Below are 18,746 nucleotides of genomic sequence, written 5' to 3'. Positions count from 1 at the left end.
CCATTCATACCACAAGACCAGGCAGCCATTCATACCACAAGACCAGGCAGCCATTCATACCACAAGGCCAGGCAGCCATTCATACCACAAGACCAGGCAGCCATTCATACCACAAGACCAGGCAGCCATTCATACCACAAGGCCAGGCAGCCATTCATAGTCATGGAGTAGATTACTAATGTAGTTACTTATTTCTCCTTCGTCAAGTCGTCTAATGTGTATGACCGTGATGTACACATTTACTGTTTAGTGTTTGAGAGATTTGTCCTAAGCTAGCTACACACTTGTGCCTGCCAGCATTTCGGACTACCATCATGATGGTACCAAGCTTTAACTACTTTCCCCTCCCTGCAACCCTCAGAAGATTTTCATTAGAATTTAATAATTTTTACAACTTTTCTGAAAGAATGTCCGAATTTTTTTTTAAACAAGTAACAACAACAACAAAGATTTTTTTTTTAAAAAAGCGATTCCTCCTTTATGAAGCTGGGTCTCTAAAATCTATTTATTTCTGGTCATGTTTCAAGTTTCATGGCTGCATTGAAAACATTCAAGACAGCTTTGTATAGTTCAGTTGTTCTACAACTAATTATTTTATATAGGCATGTGGACTGGCGGAAATTCAACATAGGATTGTGCATGGCCGGCCCTAACAATTGCGGGGCTGTCACATCATTATTACTAATCGGGAAGCACGGAGTACACTGATTATAGTGTTATTATGTTTCACGTGAAGAAGAAGGGTCCACAGTGGAATAGTAGGTTTAAAATCTCGTTCTGAGAGTTGACCACGTGGTCAGAAAGTAGTCGACGCCATGAATAGAGAGGAAGATAGATGTATCTTTTTTTTTTAACTTGAAAAGCATTACTAGCTATGTATTTGATATTTTCCATTGGATATTATGATTGATTCCTGTGAAGCATAATATGTGATTTATTGAATTGCCAATATATTGTGAACTGTTATTTTATGAAATAAATATGATGTCTGCTACAATGAAGTTATTCATATAACTATATGTTTGTGGTGATAGTACTCAATAGATCAAGTAGACATACGCAACAACAGATAGGGCGTGAAGAAGAATATTTAATTAACAATACAGACTTTCTAGTAATACCAGAGGAGGTATTAAAATAATACAAAGAATCTTACACAATCAAGGAACTTTACAGGGGTCCCTATGCGAAACGGATTGCATGGGGCCCAGTCTGGGTAGGGATAAGGATAATAAGTAAAAATGAAGTTTTGTTTTAGAAAATAAATTTGTCTTTACATTTTATTCATTTTGTAATCTTTACTAAGTACAAAATCCCGATCAACTTTACTTTACTTTACGAGACAAAGGTGCAGCGATGTCCTATTCTGATTCCTAAATAGATCATGCTTAATAGCAAGAATTGCCATTCGGTAGAATATGCCTTACAGATGACAATTTTGTCTATTTTTCAGATTTAATAATTTCAGTTATAATGGTTGAATTTAATAACTTACACATAGGATTAGTGCGGGGCCTATGAAAGTGCGGGGCCCATGAAAGTGCGGGGCCCACTGCGGCCGCATAGGTTGCAGTGGCCTAAGGCCGGCTCTGGGATTGTGCATAAAATGTTCATGGAAGTCTATTTATTTCTTTAAATAAATGAATGAATACGAAGAAACATTTGAGTCGAGAACGGTCATTCCTGCTGAAGCCGTGGTCAAAATAAAAAAATAAATAAATAAAAAACTATACCAAATTTAATTTTAGTGATAATATTTTGAGAAATTATACCTGTCAAGCTAGAGTTATCCACGTGTGGCCATTTCAGTAGTAATTTGTTTCCTAGAGAGATATGCATAAACTATCAAATGTTTTAGAAAAAATGGTTGTAGCTCTTTGTTGCAATACCCGTCCAGTGTCCACCCAACCATGAAGCAAATAGGAGGGATTGTAAAATAGATTTATAGACAAAATACACTTACAGAAGAATAAGGCTACAAATAGATTCGTTTTTTTTTTTTTGTCTACAAATGTTTTGACATTTTACACTAAACAAAAAAAAGACATGCGATTGTTAATAAATACCATGTTCATTTTTTTTTAGATGAGATCATCTTCTCTCCCTCATTGGGACGCCTCTGTAGATTGGATTATTTTTACTTATCTATATAAATCTGTCTTGCTATACTTTTAAGTATAATGTCTATAGAGGACTAGATGTACATATGCAAACGTTTTCTGTCTATCGGGCGCATGTGGGTTATTAGTCAAGACATAGCACAGTAACTGATCTAGTGAAGGTAGCATGCTAGACTAGCCCGGATGTTTCACCTCTTTACCTGCCCTCCCAATCCTCACGATGATTGTCAAATATGCATGCCTGACCTAACCACACTCACGCATTTAATAAGTCACATAATAGTGCCAGTCTTCTTTTTTAACTATAATCACATTACATTTCCTTTAAATTCCATTCCATCCTTAGTCTATTTCTTTTTCTATTTCTTTGTCTTTCTTTTTCTTTATATCTTCGTTGCCATTTTTTTTTGTCCATTCTAACAATCATCTATTCACAAAATAGGAATTACTTTGTTTTTAATTAATTGTTTATTTATGTCTTTGTTTATTTTAAAACTACTTCATTTTCCTAATCATTTCATATTCCACGATTCTCTCTCTCTCTCTCTCTCTCTCTCTCTCTCTCTCATTGCCCCTTGTCTCCCTTTAACTTCTCTCTAGTTGCCTACTCTCCCAATGTCCCCCTCTCATTCTGGCTGCTTTCTCAGTGCCTCCATTCTCTCATTACTCTCCCTCTCTCTCTCTCTCTGACATATCCCTTATTGCCCACAACTCATTTTCCCTCTCTTTGATTCCTTCTCTTTCTCTCTCTCTCTCTCTCTGAGTTCTCTCGTTGTCCCCACTCCCCCTGTCATCTATCTTATTCTCTCTTTTTCTCTCTCTCTCTCTCTGACTTCTCTCTTTTGCCCCGTCTATCTCTCTATTTGTCCTCTCTTTCTGACTTCTCTCTCATTGTCCCATCCCGCTCTCTGTGCCATTGTCCCTATCGTTTCTCTCTAGTTGCCTACTCTCCCAATGTCCCCCTCTCATTCTGGCTGCTTTCTCAGTGCCTCCATTCTCTCATTACTCTCCCTCTCTCTCTCTCTCTGACATATCCCTTATTGCCCACAACTCATTTTCCCTCTCTTTGATTCCTTCTCTTTCTCTCTCTCTCTCTCTCTGAGTTCTCTCGTTGTCCCCACTCCCCCTGTCATCTATCTTATTCTCTCTTTTTCTCTCTCTCTCTCTCTGACTTCTCTCTTTTGCCCCGTCTATCTCTCTATTTGTCCTCTCTTTCTGACTTCTCTCTCATTGTCCCATCCCGCTCTCTGTGCCATTGTCCCTATCGTTTCTCTCTGTGTCTCCCTCTCGCTCTTCCTCATTGCCACCTCTCTCTATCTTATCCACACACCTCCCCCCCCCCCCGGACTTCTCTTTCTTATCCCATCTCATACATTTCATTCATTTCAAAGTCTGAAACTCTCTGAATGAAACAGTCCAAAGCCTGAAACTCTCTTCCTCATTCATGTTTCCTCCTGCGACACTTTGAGAACGATACATGAGTGAATCACTCGCCTGTCACTCACAACTATCGACCTCGTCTCAGCCTTCTCTTTCCTTCTCTCTCTCTCTCTCTCTCTCTCTCTCTCTCAATTCCTCACAACATTGCTTCCACTCCCATCCCAACCAGCACTTATTTTTAGCGCGGCTCACGCACACGTCATGCAAGCCTGGAGCAGACATTTCCTGTGAACTCACCTTGCCCGGAGTCCATCCTGCACACGCGCGGTCATCACTTGGAGCAGACGACAACGTATTCTGGTTCATTCATTTCAGCTCACCGCGGAGGTGGTTTCAAGTTTTTTTTTTTTTGTTTTTGTTTTTTAAAGCTTTCACTTCCGTTCTTTTCCATGAATGACAACAAAGTTAGACGGTTGGCTCTAACCCACTTAGTATTAGGAATCATTTTGAATTACATATCTATAAGCATAACAAAGGAAGGAAATAACTCGCTTTTACTTTTCATTCATGGACAAGAAAACCAAGGCGCTAACAATTAAAATAAAAGAAATTTCTCGTAAAGGGAAACTTTTTCTGTTCATTTTATTTATTTATTTATATTTATTTATTTTTTTTTTTTTATTTTTTTTGTCTTTTGATTCCAAATTTAGATTGTTCAAATATTAATTCAATTTCAACTTTCACATTTTGTGCTGTGGAAATATCAATAATTGTTTATGATCGGGCCTCCCCGTAGGAAGCTACCGAGGCCTGAAGAAGCTAATATAGCCCATTGCAGTATGGGTCATTGTGCCGATGGCAAGGCTCAGGACAAACCCCTCCGTTGCGTAGAGGAAGAAGAAATGGCGTCTCAGACTTACAGAATTCTAATTGGACAGTTACGTGGCACGTCGTCCTTCTTCCTTGCACGGCAATAAACCAACCGGAAGGAAGGCTTCATCCAGAGTGGATCTGAATCTTCACTCAAAAAGAGTTTGGTGATAGGCCTAAGTACATTGGCATCTCGTATACAACACTTACTTGGCAAAAGGGTGTAGGGCAGGGGAATGGGTCCAGTACAGTTGGTGGGCTCCCTCCTCCCATATAGCTCATAATGTCGTTTCAAGAAAACTTTCATACAATTCATTCATTTCAAACTAAAACTTTTTGTCTAGATCTAGATAGATAGATAAATAGATAGATAGATAGATAGATAGATAGATAGATAGATAGATAGATAGATAGATAGATAGATAGATAGATAGATAGATAGATAGATAGATAGATAGATAGATAGATAGATAGATAGATAGATAGATAGATAGATAGATGGATAGATGGTGGATAGATAGATAGATAGATAGATAGATAGATAGATAGATAGATAGATAGATAGATAGATAGATAGATAGATAGATAGATAGATAGATAGATAGATAGATAGATAGATAGATAGATAGATAGATAGATAGATAGATAGATAGATAGATAGATAGATAGATAGATAGATAGGTCAAACTAAAAATAAAATGTACTTAAAAAAAATATTTGGCCGAAGTAGGCCTACATTAGTTAAAAGCATTAACTAAAATACATTGCAAAATTTGTTGGCCTAAAAAATATTGATCTACATACTTGATTAAGTAGAATAATTTAAATAATTTAGTCAAATTTAGTCAATTTACACCAACCAAACATGTTGAAACAACTGCAACAAGTTCGCACATCTGTCCAAACTGACATATCAACACTAGGAAGATATTGTCTGTAGGTCCGAAAATTTGAAGGAAGAGTACTTCATTATAAATGCAAAATTTTGAACTTTGGTTTTGAAACCTAGCAGTTAGTCTGGTGTATCTAGACACATTGTAGAAACCTAGCAGTTAGTCTGATGTATCTAGACACATTGTAGAAACCTAGCAGTTAGTCTGATGTATCTAGACACATTGTAGAAACCTAGCAGTTAGTCTGATGTATCTAGACACATTGTAGAAACCTAGCAGTTAGTCTGATGTATCTAGACACATTGTATACAAAAAATTAACTTTTTTTTTTTAGTTCAACAAGAAGAACAGCTCAATCCACACACTCAACCATTTACTAACATGGCAACATGATCATCTGCCAATTTTTGAATTATTTAATTATCTCCCCATCGTAGGCGGCAGTAAATATGATCGTACGTGACCTAGTTTAATTTTTTTTTTTAAAGAGCACCAAGTTAGACGTACTATTTTTAGATTGATGAATGGACGTGTTTTTGAACAAAACATATAATCCACTCTTTGGTGTAAACTGGGACTCTCCAGTTAAGTAGATGAACTGGTACAGCGCATGTCATTATGTCTGAATTATACACCTTGCCTTACTTTAATGTTATGATTTTGTTATCAAATTATTGCTCATGCTTCCTCACCCTTTTTCAAACACTTTCACAAAATCATTTTGCACTATTTGGAGTTTGTTTTCCACAGTGACCATAGTATAATGATACTTTCATTTCTACTTACACAATTTGTCTACGAATTTATTCGTTATTTTAATAATATATATTAATTATTCATATTTTAGCCTATTTTTAGATTATTTCGCCCCCCTCTAGTATGTTGGCCGATTTGGAGGGATAGGGAGGTGGCATCAATCCCGATCCCCTCCCATGAACTTTCGAGGGGGGGGGCGGTCCAATTTATTTGTAGAAATCAAAGCTTGTTAACGGAATCAATTAAATAGCTATATGATTAAAACGTGTTATTGATATTTAACCGATCTTTATATTATGTTGTTTCCCTGTTAGCCGATTGGAGGAAGGGGGGGGGGGCGAATACATCTACTGCCCCTCCCACCTTAACCCTTTGAGTGGGGGGGCGGTCCTACTTTTATTTAGAAATCAGTTTGTGAAAAACATTAGTTGAATTACTATATAATTTGTATATTCTATCGCTACACTTCTGGTACCTTGGCCATTTGGTGAGGGGGGGGGGGGCGATTGCTTCTACTGCCCTCCTCACTCTAGTCCTCTGAGGAGGGGGGGCGGTCCTATTTTTATGGATAAATCATTGTTTGTGAACAAAATTAGTTGAATATCTTTATAATATAAGGTACGTATTGATGTTTTAACCTATTTGTGTATTATGTCGCACAGACTTGCTACCGCCTTCCGCCCATCGGACAAACCAATACTTTTTCTTTTTGTATTTTAGTTAAGAAATAACAAAATTTAAAAAAAATATGTCACTAATATAATTTATATATGCTATAAATTAAATTCTTATATCGATTCTTTAATGCCAAATGCAATCATTAGCAGAAATTATAAAAAGGAGCGAGGATTAACGTTTTCAGTCTACCGCCCTCTCTTCTTTCCAGACGAAAACATGACGTTCTAAAACAGAATAGTCAAATATGGCAACAGAGTTTATGTAATTGCACACGGATTTATCTTAGTTATTTTAAGAAAGACTTTGTTTTGGAAAATTTAGAATTGATACGAAATTGTTCAGTATAAGAGTAACAATTAAGATGAGTTCTGAACCCAAATATTACTTTCCTAGTCACCTTTTTCCAACCTTTACTCATACTGATATTTTTCTGTTGTATAAAAAAGTTTGGGACTATAACTCACAATATATCCTTGTATCCTAAAAATGCAAAAAAAAATTAGAGTAGAATCTAATTGGCTTACTAAATTTCTTTGTTTAGAGCTTTGAATTATAGTTCTGTAACAAAACAAAGACCTTCCTTCAGGGAACAGTGCCAGGGAAAGAAGAGGAGGCAGACAGAGAAAGCGATGGGAGGACAACATAAAGGAATGGTTGGGCCTGCCATTGATGGAGGTTTTTGAACAAGACAAAGGACAGGGATGAATGGAGAAAGACGGTCGTCAAATCTTGCTTGGTACCCCAACGGTCCAACAGACTAAGGAATAGGTAAAGGTAAGAGGTTACAAAACAAAGTTACCAACACGCCTAATGAACAAAATGTATCACTTACAAATAAGCTTTTTTTGTTTAAATACTATTTTTCGAATTGTTTTTTTCGGCAGCTATTCTCCAAGTCTTGATCTAAATCTGGGGGGGGGGGGGGGGGTATCTGATCTTTTTAAGGAACAAATCGGTTGTATTTGAAATGTAGTAAGAGCCTGTACATTCATATTAGAATATTTTTCAAGTAAAACTTTATTCAAAAGGTTCTTTTTTAATAGGATAAATAATGAGCTGTAGACGTCAGGAGAATGTGTTTCTGCAGTGAAGAAATGCAAGAAAACGCTTTTGGCGTCGGGGCTTGTCACAGGACCCCACTTAGGGAGCTTACAGCTTACAGATCACCTAGCTGTCAAGAGAATGGGCTCAACATTGCTGTTTTTTTTTATTACTATTATTTTTCGAATATTTTTTTTTTTCGGATGCGATCCTCAAAGCCTCAATCTAAATATGTGGGGTATCTTATCTTTTCAATGAACTAATCGGTTGTAAGTGCAATTCAGTAAGAACCTGTAAAGTCATATTAGAATATTTTTATATATATTATAAGATGAATAATGAGCTGTAGATGTCAGGAGAATGCGTATCTGTACTGAAGAATGCAAGAAAATCTTAATTTCAGAGGGAAAATAGAACAAATCAAATAACAAATGCATAATTGTACACACATATATGTACATTGAAATTCAGAATCTACCTGTCGAATTCGGTAAATTGGTCCACCGGTTAATTGAACCATTTGCTTGTTAAGACCGAATGTTATTATACAGTCCAATTTGGTTAATCGGACCAGCCGGTTATTAGGACCAAAACGATCACTTCCTGATGTAGTCCAATTAACCAGATTCAACTGTATATTTCTTTTAATTATGTTTCATTGATTGGGATTTTCCGCCCACCCTTAACCCATGAAGAGGTTGCAAGCTAAAAAAAAAGGACTTGTATAAAAGAAACACAACTTGTTTATGCTCGTTCTTACATTTGTATCAGGATGTGGTACAAGGCTTAGGATCTTAGGGATTTTTTTAGCCAATAACTTTAAGTCTTTCTTAATGAGACAGAAAATATGAAAATATTAATGAATTTAATTTAAATTTTTTTGTTGTTGTTGAAAAAAAAAAGATTTTGATTTTGCAAACCAAAAGATATCGCCCAACGTGGGGCTCGAACCCACGACCCTGAGATTAAGAGTCTCATGCTCTACCGACTGAGCTAGCCGGGCACTTGTCAAATAAAAATACATTTATCTATGTCTGTCAGAATTTAAAATCATTTTGTCAATATACTTTTTTTTTATTTAAATTATTGCCAAAATTAAAAATAGTAATTAATAATTAATAAATAATAATCAGAAAATTTTCCTAAACTTTTTCCTAAACGGAACACTTCGCACATTCTGAGTATTTAGCGAAACATTTTGCTTATTTTTTTTTAAAGATATTAATTCAATCGGTGGCCTCTCTATAGCCTCCTTCAGTCGCAAAGCGACTATGGATCATCTCATGGAAATGAGATGAATCGTGACCTCCGTGACCCCAGGCCGTAAGGCTGGATTGTGACGTAGTAGGTCAGCGACCATTGTTTCTGATCGTAACCAGAGCCTGGCTGTGTGTTAGCGCTTAGGCGAAGTGTTGTAAACTGTAACACAGCCAACGTGTAGTTGTCCTGATGACTATACACAGACGTATTATTAAACTAGACTAATCACTGGATCTAGACTTTATGTATTTACTTAATATACACACTAAGTGATTGTGTTAGCATTAGCGCTTAGGCGAAGTGTTGTAAAATGTAACACAACCAACATGTAGTTGTTGTCCTCATAACTATAAACAGACGTATTATTAAAGTAGACAAATTACTAGGTCTAGACTTAGATTCTCATAACTATAAACAGACGTATTATTAAAGTAGACAAATTACTAGGTCTAGACTTAGATTCTCATAACTATAAACAGACGTATTATTAAAGTAGACAAATTACTAGATCTAGACTTAGATTCTCATAACTATAAACAGACGTATTATTAAAGTAGACAAATTACTAGGTCTAGAATTAGATCCTCATAACTGTAAACAGACGTATTAAAGTAGATTAAGTACTAGATCAGACTTAGATCCTCATAACTATAAACAGACGTATTATTAAAGTAGACTAATTACTAGGTCTAGACTTTATGTATTTACTTAATATACACACTAAGTGATTGAAGACTGCTTTGTGTGTGTTGTAAACTGTAGTGTGTTGTAAACTGAACTGTAGCACACCTAGCTGAATGTTTGCATTAGTGCTTAGGCTAAGTGATATAGTCTGTAACTCATTAACGTGTAGTCATGTATGTTATGACTTTTCTATAAACAGTATTACACCTACATGTGTTATTAGAATATAAAATTCATCAGTTGCTTTACAACTTAATGTACACACTAATGATAACAAGCATCACAACAGAAATAACACAACATGAAAACAAATGTGTGGTGTTATATAGCAATTTTATTTGCAGACAAAGGATACCACTTTAATGAGTTAAGTTTTTAATGCAATTGCTTAATGAACATATGGAAAAAAAAAATTTCAATAATTTACAATACACATTTTAAAAATACAATGATTACATATAATGTTAATGTGATTTAAATATATGGATGGCTGCCTGTTCAAGCGGTTTGCTCATATAATGTTAATGTTATTTAAATTATATATTATATATATATGGATGGCTGCCTGGTGGAGCGGCTTGCGCTCCGGACTGTCGCTTAGATTTATTGATGGTCCCAAGTTCAAACCCTGGCCGCTCCCATCCCCAGTCATGCAGTCATTAAATTTCTTTAGAACCACATGAACACGATAACCAGCAACATATCTTATCTTATAGATTACACAAGTTACTTCAAAAAACAAGATAATTACCCATAATATAACATCTAACAGTTAGACTTACAGAGAACCTTTATGATGTTTTGATGAATCATTAAAATTAGGAAAGATAAAAGAAATATTTTCATCTTTTTTATTTATCCCACTGTATCTTAAACCTTTAAATATATGTAGTGTACATGGTCAATAACTTATATAAGCAGGAATCTGCAGGATGTGGGTAGACAATACTTAATTTAGATAGTCCATAAAAAGTGACATGGTCTTCTTATTTAGTCCTGTTTGGTTTAAGTCAATTTAATATATTTATTTCATTGTCATTTTTTGTATTTGTGTACTTTAGTGTTTTCTTTAATAGCATTTAAAAACTGTTAGTATTGTTGGTAAAATTTTTTGTAGAATATTGTTCTATGTGTTCTAACAAATTAGTAATTTCATAAATGTAGGATACAGTTTTAAGAAGTAGCTTATCACCTTTACCAAATACTTCTGTTTGTTTAAAACAAAAACATCAAAGAGATGTACCAAGAACAATAGAATATATATATACTACCTTAACTGGACCAGAACCTTCACAATGTACATAAATCATACACTCCTCTTGACAAAGAACATCCAAAACGAAGACACATTTATATTTCTTACACTATCTTGAAATTCACTGAAATCACTGATATGTTTTTTTTACTATTATATCCTTATATGCTTGACATGTTTCGGATATTCCTTCAGAGTTGACGACAGGGGATGGGAGCGGACAGGGTTTGAACCAGAGACATCGATAAATCCAAACGACAGTCCAGCGCGCAAACCACAAGACCAGGCAGCCATCCTGCGACTTCCTGAGACTTAACACTTTTTTTAATGCACTTTCTACTCTTTCATGTGTAGTAGCTAGTCCACAATACTTCAATGTTAAAGGCAGATCTGAAAGTTAAATAAAGTTTACTATTAATATTTTTTAGATGAAATGCAAACTGTAAATAAATACTGTATATAATATAATAATATCAAACATTTACTAGAATATCTATTGATAGAATCGTTATTAAATTAATAGATTTACATAGTTCTAGCCTAAAGTAGTATTTACTTCCTAGCAATAGCCTCTTTTTATAGTCTTGTTGATCATCAAAAGCATAAAAAATTTAAATTATTTATAATACTAATATTATATGCTAGATGCTAGTAATGATTATTACTTACTTTAGAGTATTCCTTTATAGTACGTAATCCTTCAATACTGTCCATGATACTTCGTCTTGAAAATGTTAATGGCAGATCTGAAAGTTTACAATTATTTTTTTTGAAATGAAATGCAAACTGTATAAAATATAAAATAAAATGTATATATTAGGCCTATATATAACATCTAACATTTACTAGAATAATTTGGTATATACCGAGGTATAAAATATGACAGATCTAATAGTAACTGTCTAACAGTCTAATAGAATGAGTCTATGTAACTATAGAATACTAGTAATAGACTACAATAGATTATAGATCTGTACTTCTACTGGTTATATATATATAATATATATATCTATATAAAATATATATATGTATCTCTATCTATTATAAATCTATAAGTTACTACCTGTCTATATGTACTTCTATATAATATACGGACTATACTATGCTATTGGTATATAAACTAGATCTAGACTCTATAATTATTGACAGAATCGTTATTAAATGAATAGATTTACAATTAGATCTACATCGTCCTAGCCTAGATCAAGTATTCAATGCCTAGGCTAGGCCTAGATTTCTAGATCTACCCACTTTGACTTTATATAATGATTATCATGTTAATCATCAAAAGCATAAAAGTCAATTAATTATGTATAATGTTAATATGCTGGATCTAGAAATATTTACTTACTTTAGTCAGAGTACTCCTTTAATGGTACGTAGATCTAATCCTTCTACTAAGCCAAAGGTATTACCGCTGGCCATTTTTTCTTTCTAAGCCACCATTCATCATCTTTTGGTAATCGGAAAGCATATCTGCTAGTAGTGCTAGATCTAGATCCTTTACAAAACGAGACATTTGTTCACCATTGTAGATCTAGAGTTTTAATCCATGATGAATATTTTGAAAAGTCTAAATCATATTTAGATGAAGATTCTATTTGTTTCAAAAGAAATCTTACTGTCTATGTAAACTACACAGCAACACAGTGGACTGAGTGGTTACGTACACACGCATCAATCCGTGACGCATAACCTTGGCCTCTGACCAGTGATGACGTAGGCCACGACCTGGTCAGAGCTAAGGCTTTCTATGTCGAAGGCGCCGGATGAATGCACTGGCGGATCCAGGAAGGGGGGGGCGGTAGGGGCGATCGCCCCCCCACCACTCGGCCGACCCCCCCCCCCCCGAAGGAGGGGGCGGACGAATTATAGTATAGAATTCACACAATTTGTATGCGAATTTATTACTTATGTTAATAATATATACTAATTATTTATATTTCAACCTATTTTTAGATTATTTCGCCCCCCCCCTTTTCTAGTATTTTGGCCGATTTGGTAGGGTCGGGAGGGGGCGATGGCATCAATCCGCCCCCCCTCCCCCCCACCATAAACTTTCGAGTGGGGGGGGCGGTCCTATTTATTTGTAGAAATCACAGCTTGCTAACAGAATCAATTAAATATCTATATGATTAAAACTTGTTATTGGTATTTTAACCGGTCTTTATATAATTTCGTTCACCTGTTGGCCGATTGGAAGGGTAAGCGAATACCTCCACCGCCCTTCCCATCTAAACCCTTTGAGTGGGGGGGGCGGTCCCACTTTTATGGAGAAATCATAGTATGTTAACAAAATTAGTCGAATATCTATATAATATAAACAGGTGGAAGTGCGATACATGCAATCCCCTTCCCCCCATCGGACAAATCAATACTTTTTCTTTTTGTATTATACTAAGAAATTACAAAATTAAAAAAATCTGTCACTAATATAATTTATATATGCTATAAAGTAAATTCTTATATCGAGTCGCCCAACCCCTATTCCTTAATGCAAAATGCAATCAATAGCAGAAATTATAAAAAGGAGCGAGAATTAATCGTTTTCATTTTACCGCCCTTGCCCTTTCCAGACAGAGTTTGTGTAATTTGACATGAATTTATAATAACTATTTTAAGAAAGACTTTGCTTTGGAAAAGTTATAATTCAAACGAAATTTTTCAATATAACAGTCACGGTTGAGATGAGTTCAAAAGCCAGATAATCTTTTCCTAGTCGACTTTTTCCAACCTTTACTCTATCTCATATTTTTCTAGTTAAATAGATTTAGGACTATAACTCACAATGTATACTAGAATGTTATTGAATATTATTAATCGAATTTTTTTTTCGGCGGCGATCCTCAAAACCTTAATCTAAATATGTGGGGTATCTAATCTTTTCAAAGAACAAATCGGTTTTATTTGCAATGTATTAAGGGACTATAAATTCATATTAGAATATTTTTCTCATTATTCAAAAGGCACTTTATAATAGAATGAATAATGAGCTGTAGGGCACGAGAATGCGTTACTGCAGTGAAGAATGTCAGAAAACGCTTTTAGCGTCGAGGCTTCGCCCCGAACCTCACTGATGAATAATAAGCTGTAGATGTCAGGAGAATGCGTTTCTGCAGTGAGAAATGCAAGAAAACGCTTTTGGCGTCGGGGCTTCGCCCCGAACACCACTAATAAGTAATGAGCTGTAGAGGTCAGGAGAATGCGTTTCAGCCGTGAAAAATGCAAGAAAACGCTTTTGGCGTCGGGGCTTTGCCCCGAACCCCACTGATAAATAATGAGCTGTAGATGTCAGAAGAATGCGTTTCTGCAGTGAAAAATGCAAGATGTCAGAAGAATGCGTTTCTGCAGAGAAAAATGCAAGAAAACGCTTTTCGGCGTCGGGGCTTCGCCCCGAACCCCACTGAAAAAGCTTACAGCGCTCTCCCAGACCCCCAAGCTTGCAAGAGAAAGACTGTTTTTCTGTTTTTTTTCGCCGAAGATTGAGAAACAGTCTTATTTTATTCTCATATATCGAATATATATATATATATATATATATATATATATATATATGCTGTACGCACGTTTATGCATAGGGTTAGGGTTTACTGGGCGTTAGGGTTAGGGTTTGGAAAAAAATCGCCCCCCCACTCCAAAGTTCTGGATCCGCCAGTGGATGAATGCCTGGGCATTAGTTGTGGTCGGAACGATGTCGCCCACATATCAGTTCCTCCCACTCCACGCAGCAGATGTATCCAAAGGAACGGCAGTGCCGATACAGTTTGGGGTCAGCGGCGTCACAGGTTCTGCCAGAGTGTAGCACTGGGTGCTTCAAACTGCCTTAGGATCGCCTACTAGGTAATTAATCCAGTAGTTGAGAGAGTAGTTCGCGGAACACCTATTCAGGCTTCGCGGAACACCGGTATTCCGCTGTACAAGATTTGCGAAACACTGTTTTAGACACAACATTTTTGTAGTCAAGCGAAGTCATTTTATGACCATGATTAATAATAACTAGATCTTATTATAACTGTTTTATAAGTTTAACTCCCTCTCTCTCTCTCTCTCTCTCTCTCTCTCTCTCTGATAAATGATTATAGTATATTCCCTTGTATTATTATTATTATTATTATGTTAGAAAAGAACGAGTATTCATTATGATTATGAAGAAGAAGATACTCTATAACCCAAAAGGTCTTCTCAACAGAGGTTTTCAAACTTTTTGAACTCGGAGACCCCTTTATATTGTTAAAACTTGCCCACATTATATATGATCCGCAATGCAGGGTATAAAATTACAGTCTGTATTTTTTAACCAGTATTGGTGCTATCCTTGTTCAAACATTTGTTAATGTTCTTCATTTGTGGATATCAATAAGCTGCTCTTGTATTGGCATGGATTCATCCGTTTTTGAAATCTGACTTTGTCCAGACACAAAGATTTCAACACCCAATCAAAATATTGAAGTGAAGAATGTCTTTGGTTTAGAATTTAGATCGTCATAAAATAGTACTTAATATAGGCCTAATAGATCGTCTCGTTGACCACAACTTCAGAACCACTGCCTTATAACACAAAAACTTATGAACTCCCGTTTGAGAAAGTGACATAATAGAGATAAAATGTCAAAAAGTTTTGATTGATTGATTGACTTATTGATTTATTGATTGATTTCGCTGCTTGTCAATACAGATAACATCAGGGCAGTTAAGGTATCCTATAGAAAATAACAATTGTTGGAATTTTCCATTGAACTTGTTATAAGTGGCTCGAGCTTGTAATACTTCCTGGCCTGGGAGGTGACATGCGTGCACACCAGCAGGGGTCTGTCCAGGAAGAAATGATTTGAGTCCATCACTCCAATCTAGTGTTTGATGATTATGATGGTGATGATGAGGATTACTATTATTGATGATTGATAATGATGGTAATGATGATGATGATGAGGATAACTTCAGTATAAACGCTTTCTTCTAGCCTATTGTGGATATTTAAAGCCAATAGCTCAACAACAAAAAATGTCCCAGTCGAAGTCAAGGTCAAGGTTTCCTATTTATTTGTCCGTGAGTCAACGAGTTCATCTTATGTCCAGCACAACACGGTCCATCGATTCACTTTGTCTTTACGTGAGTTCGTGGGAAGTCACATGATATCACAGACCAATCGCCATATCGTAGCATCTTATACGTTAGAGATATTCCTTTTATATATATATATATTGAAAAGGGCAAGATTATATTGCATTTTAAAGCATTTTATTTGTTTTTTGTGTACGTAATTTCGTGTGATACTTATAAGGCAATGTTAGCTCAGTCGGTAGAAATACAATGACAATGATCAGACTTTATCAGTCCCTTCTTCTTCTTCGTTCTCATTTGACACATCAAAGGGTTCATATCAGTATCTATATCTGAGATTAACTGCGCAGTGGTTTCCTGATCAGTCAGTTCAGCGTACAGCTTTTGTTCTATAGGAAGGTTTTGGGGTCAGAGTCTTGTTCGGGGCCTCTTGATATAGTATGCAGCTTTATAGGACATGGTCTGCATTCTCTGGTGATGCTCCACAAGGACAGGTTTAGCTCGTCGCGACTTTTAGCTTCCGGAACCTATGTTGTCTCATTCTGTTGTGTCCGGTTCTGAGTCGAAAAATTATGCGTTTGTCATGTCGAGATAGCTTATAATAGACGTCATTTTTCTTGTAGTTGTGATGTGAGCTGGTCCAATTCTCATTTATTCTACTCTAGCGTTTTTTCGCACAATTTAATTTTAAGAATTCGATGTACATAAAAGTTGAAACAATTAATGACCTCGATCCTAAGATGATTTTTAACACTTGATTAAACAAGGTTACAAAGACAGTTTGTGTGGAAACACAAACTCAAAATCGGTCCCCAAAGTGGTTCACCCAGGCAGGTAAAAAGACAAGTTTTTATATTTTCAGAAAGAAAATGAAATGAAAGTAGTTGTATTTTTGGAAACTAGACAATTGTAATCACAGGTTGATGGTGACTGACTGTATAATTTGACATCAGCCACAAGAACAACAACTAATAAGATAGTTACACAGTTACGGAACATTTTTTTAAATCGCAAAATTGGTTTCAGAAATTGCTAACTCTTGTTGTAATTCCTCAATTGGGAATGTGAAAAAAAAGTGGATGTATAATACAGTATAAATAGGAATTAAAAGACATTATACACAGTTAGCTAGAGTATTTTTGTAAGTTGTAAGTGCGCGCACACACACACACACACATATATATATATATATATATATATATATATTCCCCCCATTCCCAAAATCTTTTCAATGCGGCCCTCAATACAAAAAGGTTACCCGCCCCTGGTCTAAAATATTATGGTGTCGGATTTTCACTATCTTTACTAGTTTACGAGATCTAAACGGGACAGACGGACAGTCGGACGGACAGACATTCCACACAAAACTAATAGCGTCTTTTCCCCTTTCGGGGGCCGCTAAAAAAACAAAAGAATTAAAAAAAAATAAAATTTGTTCTTTTTCATTTGGATTTACCTGCTGGTGAGTCATTGGCTGATCTGAGCCACTCACTAGTTCTAACTTCCTCTTCCAATGGCGTGTGGGAGAACCAGATCGAAGGGGAAGGAAATATTCATACAGTGACCTTTTTTTTTTTTGAACGTCTGGCCAGTTGTGTGTGTGTGTCTATATATATAAAGTATCTGTGTGTGCACGCATTCTTGTGTGGATACTTTCAAACCGTTTTTTTTTTTCAAACCCAAAGTGTTCTGTATAGTTAATAAGTAAGTTGATTCTTCGATCTAGATGTGTCATCAGTTATACTGTACTGTATAGTTAATAAGTAAGTTGATTCTTCGATCTAGATGTGTCATCAGTTATACTGTACTGTATAGTTAATAAGTAAGTTGATTCTTCGATCTAGATGTGTCATCAGTTATACTGTACTGTATAGTTAATAAGTAAGTTGATTCTTCGATCTAGATGTGTCATCAGTTATACTGTACTGTATAGTTAATAAGTAAGTTGATTCTTCGATCTAGATGTGTCATCAGTTATACTGTACTGTATAGTTAATAAGTAAGTTGATTCTTCGATCTAGATGTGTCATCAGTTATACTGTACTGTATAGTTAATAAGTAAGTTGATTCTTCGATCTAGATGTGTCATCAGTTATACTGTACTGTATAGTTAATAAGTTAGTTGATTCTTCGATCTAGATGTTTCATCGGTTATACTGTACTGTATAGTTAATAAGTTAGTTGATTCTTTGATCTATATGTTTCATCAATTATACTGGTCTAGTTGATTCTTTGATCTAGACTTTTCATCAATTATACTGGACTAATTGATTCTTTGATCTAGATGTTTCATCAATTATACTAGACTAATTGATTCTTTGATCTAGACGTTTCATCAATTATACTGGACTAGTTGATTCTTTGATCTAGACGTTTCATCAATTATACTGGACTAATTGATTCTTTGATCTAGACGTTTCATCAATTATACTGTAGTTGATTCTTTGATCTAGATGTTTCCTCAGTTAAACTGACTCTTCCCTACTAGTGGGACTAACATCTTTTAGCTTAAAAATCTTTTTTAAGAATGTCGTTAAGTCAGAAAATTAAGTAAGACCCATTGTGACCTACATGTTTTGTTACTTCTAATGTAGATTAATTTATTGTCTGCTAGAAGTCGATTTTCGCAGTCTTTGGGAACATCTCGCTGCAAGGTGTTCTCTGTGCCACAAAGGGCAATCGAGGGTTTTTAAAACGTTTTCTTGAGGCATCTCTGTTACGTCCCATAAGCCATAAGTTTCTACACTA

General features: G+C 35.5%; 1 long non-coding RNA gene and 1 other non-coding gene across 2 annotated transcripts; both read right to left on the bottom strand.

Moving 5' to 3' along the window:
* Positions 1-8,668: 8,668 nt before the first annotated feature.
* On the bottom strand, positions 8,669-8,741 carry Trnak-cuu (transfer RNA lysine (anticodon CUU)). The gene has a single exon. It is a non-coding gene; the product is annotated as a tRNA-Lys (tRNA).
* Positions 8,742-9,940: 1,199 nt separating this feature from the next.
* Positions 9,941-12,632, bottom strand: LOC129924909 (uncharacterized). The gene is made up of 3 exons (XR_008776785.1): positions 12,289-12,632; positions 11,607-11,683; positions 9,941-11,327 (listed from the first exon to the last, which is right to left on the bottom strand). It is a non-coding gene; the product is annotated as an uncharacterized LOC129924909 (long non-coding RNA).
* Between the last annotated feature and the right edge of the window lie 6,114 nt (positions 12,633-18,746).

This window comes from Biomphalaria glabrata, chromosome 3, assembly GCF_947242115.1.
Source record: "Biomphalaria glabrata chromosome 3, xgBioGlab47.1, whole genome shotgun sequence".
NCBI lineage: Eukaryota > Metazoa > Mollusca > Gastropoda > Planorbidae > Biomphalaria > Biomphalaria glabrata.
Note: the sequence above shows the minus strand (reverse complement) of the source record. Positions and strands in the feature narration are given on the sequence as shown.